Raw genomic sequence first — 6,954 nt, 5'->3', positions numbered from 1 at the left:
TTGCCGATTCGCTTGGAATTTTGCTAGAAGATCCTGCAAATGGTGGAAGAAGACCAAAACATGTTAAACTGCCTTTTCATGTCTGATGAGGCCCATTTCGATTTAAACGGCAATGTGAACAAACAAAATTGTCGAATATGGAGTACTTCTAACCCACAGATAATCCACGAGACGGAATTGCATCCTCTTCGTGTGACAGTGTGGTGTGCGGTTTCTTCACGCTGTATTGTCGGGCCTTATTTTTTTTGAAGAAAATGGTCACACCGTTACGGTTACTGGAGACCGTTATTTGAAAATGCTGAAAGAATTTTTCTATCCAGAACTACGCCGAAAGAGAATTCCTTTCAACTCTGTGTGGTTTCAACAAGATGGGGCAACGTCTCACATAGCCCAGACTGTTATGACAGAGTTGCGACGAAAATTTCCCAATAAACTGATTTCAAGAAACTCCGAATTTCGTTGGCCCCCCAGGTCGCCTGACCTTACTGCACCTGACTTTTTCTTGTGGGGTTTATGTAAACAAGAAGTTTATAAAACAAAGCCAACAAATTTGGTTGAACTAAAACAATCCATTCGGGCAACAATTGCGGCTATTCCTGTCGCAACTCTCAAAGCAGCAATGAACAACTTTTTACTAAGATGCCGCACTTGTGTCAACGAGCATGGGGGGCATTTAAATTCAATTATTTTTAAAACTAGTTAAGCTACATTTAATAAAATTTAATGACCTTCAACTTGAAAAAAAATAAATGAATTCCATACACTAAAAAAAAAGTTATTTGAGTTTCTTAATGTAGCAAAATTCATCAGCCGCCCTGTATAATAAATCTGGTCGCGAAGTTTATAGCGCACTGGCGGTATTTCTTACTGCCCTTATTTCTTTCGAAATGAGGAAGGAGCTCTCAGGCTGACTGAATTTTTGTTTCCAAAAATCAGTTAAACGTTAACGACATTTGGTTTGAACAAGACGACACAACTTGTCATACAGTGCGCTTAGCAATCAATTTATCATGTCATCATTGACGCCAATTAAAAAAGAAAATATTATTGACAAAAAACGTTTTTATTTTATGCTTGAAATGATTTTAAAACATTTTTGTGTTTATGTTTTCTTTCTATCAATACTTCGAAAATATAAGACTAATACCATTAATATAATTAAGGGTACTAAATATAACTATGTAATATAATATTTTAAATTATACTTAATTTTATACATAACTTTTACATCCATGAATTCATTTAATTTTTTAGTTACCCTTTTCAGTCACTTATTTATGATTTTGGTCCATAATTGGACTGATATTTTGTGTGTCTATTTTGAACTGGTAGGATACTGATATATTTCTGATTGAAAACTGACAATTGGCATATAGTAGGAGATCGTTATAGTAGAACAGTTGGCTGAAAAATTGGGTCTGCGGCTCACACTGGTTGTGAGGTAGTTCGCAACTAGTCCAGTATTGAGTACTGCGTTCACTACGTAAGCAGGACAAAGAGGGGCGAACAATAGAGCTGTTTCAGTAGCGGCAGCCAGAGATAAATGATACCAATGCCCTGGGCCATCTTTCATCACACCGAACTTCCCGGCAAGTGCTGAACTGAGCATGAAACAGAGGAAGCCCACTCAGACGTACCGACGACAATTGCAGACACTTAAGTTAACGACTCACGATCATATCATACGTAGAGAAGACGGTAATGCGAATAACAATACCGCACACTTTCGAAGCTCCATCTGCTTCATAACGAAAGTCGTGGAGACTATCAGCGACGTATAACCTTCATACGTCATAGGTAGAGAACCATGACGCAGGTTTCTTTTGTGGTTGATAGCCACAATCACGGCCCTACCCCAGATGTAGTGCAAATGCGGTCCCGGTTAGCCGAATAGGCTAGGTCTGTTTCAGTGGGAGCATGCGTAGGGCATCATTAGCGCGACATCAGCCTTCCCTTCCCAACAAAAACAGAAAAACGGTCCATTTTACTACAGGGTTCTTATACGACTTATATGTCCGTTTATACATATATACTTGTATGTATGAATGTATGGAAATTCAAAAAATTTGTAACAATTTCTTTTGTATGCCTTTTAGAGGTTTTGCGCAGATAAATGCTTCATTTTGTTGCTTTTTTTTGGTTCTTCGCATCTCATCCCCATAAAGCCATAGCGCGCACAACACTGTAATGTCACTTTATTGACGAGAACTTTTGGGAGCTGCAACATCTCGAGCATTTAAGAGCCTATGTAGATCCACTAAAATCCTGTGGGGACAATTTTTCGAATATTTCCAGTAGTTTCATTAATTTTTTATTTATTTTTTATTTGCTTATATGATAAGTCTACAAATTTCCATCATTGCAGATGATAAAAGAAGCGAACCAAACTAAGTATTACAAGTAACTCGAAAACTAATTAGTATAATTCAAAAGATTACTACGATCCTTAGCCAAGAGTAAAAGCTTTATTTATATTACCAAATACCCAACATAGGTACACGAGAAATAAGAGCATTTCAAGCATATTTTATTCTAGCAATAACACCAAAGAACGAGGGAAAATTTTAAAAAGAGTGCTATGGAATAATAAATCGAATATTTTCTAAAAAGTAGGGCCAGTCTATGACTCCGTTGATGAGGCTCTGAGATAGTCATATACATAGCACCAACCTACAACTTTCTAGAGACTTAACATGTAAAAGCATAAGATGGAAACAATACGACAGTATGGGGGCAAATGTAATAGAAAAAAATTTAAACGCATTCAATCCAGTGTATGTTCCCCCTAGAAACTATGGGGGAAAAAATATATATATATTTCAAATTATGGCTATTTATAAGTAGACTATATAGGTTATTTAGCACTAGAATTCCAGCTATACGTGAGTACTTTACTGAGGGCCCAAAGCTTGACGATAAAGTTGGCTTTGGAGTCTACTGTAAGGAGTCTACCTGTAATCACTGTAGCGTATTTCAGGCTGAAATTCAGGTCATTAATGATGTAGCTTTCTGGTTAGGCAAAAATGTGACTACCTTTAGAGAAGTCTATATTTATTCTGATGGCAGAATACTTCCGCCTCCATTTGATTTTTAAATACCAGGAAGTTGTAAGGCAGACAAGTTAGCGAGAAAGGGTTCTCTCTATCACTCGCCTGACTCTTGGTAAGGAGATTGTAGGTATACCCCTCTCAACCTACACACTGCATAGCACCAGAAGTTCAGTCACTTCGGCCGACACGAGATGGGTTGATGGTCTGACTTGTAACGCTACAAAAATAATTTGGCCAAAATGGGACGTCAGGCGCTACTCAATTGGTTAAGGTAAAACATCTATTTGTTGGTTGCTTTGATCACAGGCCATCGTCTCCTACGTCGATATGCTTAAATTTTGAATGCACTTCGACTATTACAAAGCCGCAAGATTGAGGAGGAGAAAGAGTATCTCAGACATCTTCTTTGTCACTACCCTGCCAGTAGGATTAGATACTTTGGCTCAAGTTGTTGAATAATGGGGGCTTAGAGATATCAGTGTCACCAAGATCAATGGATTTGCACTTAAAACAAAATGGTTTAAAACAAATGGTATCGCAATGGATCTGCAATGGTCTAAGTGAGTTGGTTTAAAGACCAACCACGGTAATAAAGTCCACTTCTATCAACCAACTTACCTATTTAGTTATAAAGCAGCCCGATAAAAGCAGCATATTCGAGATACGAACAATAAATGAAGAATGAGGAAACAAGAAAAGGCGACTTGCTTGTGTATGGATCAGAAAATTCTGAAGCATTCTGCCTAATGAAATCTCGTACAGAGTACGACTTTGACGTTAATTTTTTTCGAAACATATGAAATCGACACAGATCCTCTGTTAGAGCAAAAAATTAACATTGAAAAGCGATTTGCGTTTACAACGCTTTTGTGATAGAAATCAGATTTGTTTCTTTGGTAGAAAAATTGGCGTTCATGATTACTACATATATAGATACAAGATGGCGCAAAATGAAGATTTATAATTTTTGAAAATGGCATCGTACCTGATAAAAACCAAAATAAATATTTCCATTACTGAAAGCCATTTTTCTTATTTAGTAAAAAAGTAATTAAAAACAAAATTTGAATTGCATTTGTAGTATTTTGTATCGAAAGAAATTCGATTGTCAAATACTATTTCAAGGCCTTCAATCGCACTAACACACTTAGGAGCATCATTAGGCACCCACTAGATGATATGCAGAGAGCTAAAAATATATAATATTTGAGGGAGGTAGAAGTAAATCTGAATAATATTTAAGGAGACATGAAGTATTAGGGCCAAATCTTGTAGTAAAGGTTATTATATTTAGGGTATTGCTTCCTGATTGATAGGATAATACGATAGTAGGTGTTAGTACGATGATGCGTCGATTGAAGAACTAGATTTTGGAGAACTTAAGGCCGGCGGGCCAATTAGATGTCCTAAATTCAGTAGTTTTCGCGAAGCGTTGTAGGATGAGAAAAAAAAACAATTAGCCAAATGAAGTTTTGGGGATATATTTGAACTAAAAAAAAAATTTGTACAATCTCCAACAATATATTGTAAGCCGAGTTATCAATAGATTCCCAGAGCGCCTTGCCACTGAAGTATCCAACTTCTGTACAAGATACAACTTGCAATTTTCGTCTGAAAACAAAAAAAAAAGATTATTAATTTTGATGTAATTATCTTCGATGTGAACTAAGAAAATTGGGAGAAACACGTAAAATTCGAATTTTTGGGGAAGGTAGAAAAAAAGTGGTTTTTCAAGGAAAAAAAAACTCTTCAACTGGGTAAAAAAGTCGCTTAAAAAAGTTTTTGGATGTTTTTTTAGTTCACATAGAAGAGAAAACAATACTGAAGATAACGCATTTTGAATGAAATGGATAGCTCGTTTAGTTTTTTTGCAATCGTGTACATAAATTAGGTAAAATCGTGAAAATGAAAAGCCGAGAAAACGCGCTTCAAAGTTACAACAATAAGCGCACGGTTGCTCGACGCCGCACTACGCTCGGCTCTGTAGCTCTGCAAATACTTGGAATTTAACTCTGAAAATTTCTAATATCTAAGCTATTGATTTCAGGAAAAAAAAAAATCGATTTTTTTGACCTTTTAATTGGCCCGCCGGCCTTAAGGAGATAACTGAGTGTTTTGCTACAAAAAAAAAAATAATTGCAAACCAGAAGCAAAGATTTTTAGAAGACCGACCCTACACTAGTTGCCAGTGTAGCTTTCACCACGAACTGCAATCACCTTAATTATTATATGTGGGACGTAACAACGGCCTTATAACACTACGGGTACCCATCATGCTACACACAGACGGCGACAGTGAGTTGTTGTTGTTTTAGCGGCAAAAACATTCCCCATACATTTACGGGGAGTGCTACTGGACTGACTGTCCTCGGCCAGATATATAGTAAATGCAGGTCGTTCCGGTACCATAGAACCGACTGTGAAAGGAACTGTGAGTGTTCTTCACTTAGTTTGAATTTTTTGCAAAAATTGTATACAGCTCAGAATTCCTGCCTAAAATTCTCTTCCTTACCGCACTCTGGAAATAAAGTTGACCTTTTTTTCAATATATTATTTACGCATAAAGCGATTCATTTCACTCCGTGGAGGTATTATACTCGTATTCACTGCATTTGAATCAACTGTATTAGAATCACCCTGTATATGTTTCGAAACCAACGCACTCGATTGCTATAGTCACTTGACGCTCGTTGATTAACTCAGCGCGTCGACACAGTTTCGTTGCGTTTAAATGAAATTGGCTTGGTGGTCGGTGTGTTCGTTGAAAATTTAATCGTCCACATACTATAAAAATTAATTGAAATTCCCCATGCCATTGTATTAATTTTGCTCATTCATGCTGATGGCTACTCACTTTTCCATTGGGTGATGGTGAATATTTAATGCGAATAGCAGTTTTTCAATTCTGAATTCATGCCGCCCAATGGCGAAACATCGATTGATCCAAAAAATTGTGTGAAAATGTATTTTGCTTCTACAATCTGAAGTAATTAAAAATAATGAGTTGCATTAAATTTTTTTTATTTTATCTTCAGGTAAAAATCAGGCAAACTTCCTTTTTTCGAATGAATTTTAATGGAAATGGGAAATAAAACATTTAACACATTCCCACTGTTCTTTTTTTACACTTTGGGGAAATGTGTTATTATTTAGTTCTATGTAACGAAAATGAACACAAACCACTCTTGCTGTTCTACGATATGGAAAAAATCATTGATAGATGTGCACTTTTAGTTACAACTGTACGCGAAAACGATAGCACATTAACATTTTATACAGTTTTGATTATTTTTCTTTTTTTCGAGTTCATTATTTTTAAGCATAGCTTATTGCCAAACAAAAACCCTACATGTAAGTCCAAGCTCCAAACTAAAAAAAAAAACATTAAAAAATTCCCAGAATTTTTAATCCAAATATTACGGGGTTTAATTAGAATTTCCGGAAACACTTTTGTATCCTATTAAGTTTTAGTACAAGAAAGTGCAAGCTTGAAATTTGCTCAAAAATCACGTTGATTTATTTTATAATTTTTTTCCTTGAGCATGTTGCCCTTTTTCTCCATTTAACGATTGGACGATATATTTTTCATGATTTTTTATATTGGTCAACTTACTTTGACCTTTGACATCGATGATGCACCACATTTAGCCATTGTGAAATGATAATTTAACAATTGATAATGCTCCGCATGCGGCTTATAGCAAAATAGAGGCCCACTTGGGGATTCGTGGGATCAGCATACATTCACTACTGCATGAACATTTTGTCGTTAAGAAGATTTTTTCTCGTAAGATACCGCATAATTTGGCACTTGCTCAAACTCTTGTCGATTGATGTAAAGAAATGTTGAAAAAATTCACGTCTATGAGATCCTAACATCTTAACAGAGACAAATCTTGGATCT

Source organism: Anastrepha ludens, chromosome 6, assembly GCF_028408465.1.
Source record: "Anastrepha ludens isolate Willacy chromosome 6, idAnaLude1.1, whole genome shotgun sequence".
In the NCBI taxonomy this organism is placed as follows: domain Eukaryota; kingdom Metazoa; phylum Arthropoda; class Insecta; order Diptera; family Tephritidae; genus Anastrepha; species Anastrepha ludens.
The sequence above is the reverse complement of the archived record's forward strand: the minus strand, read 5'-3'. Positions refer to the sequence as shown.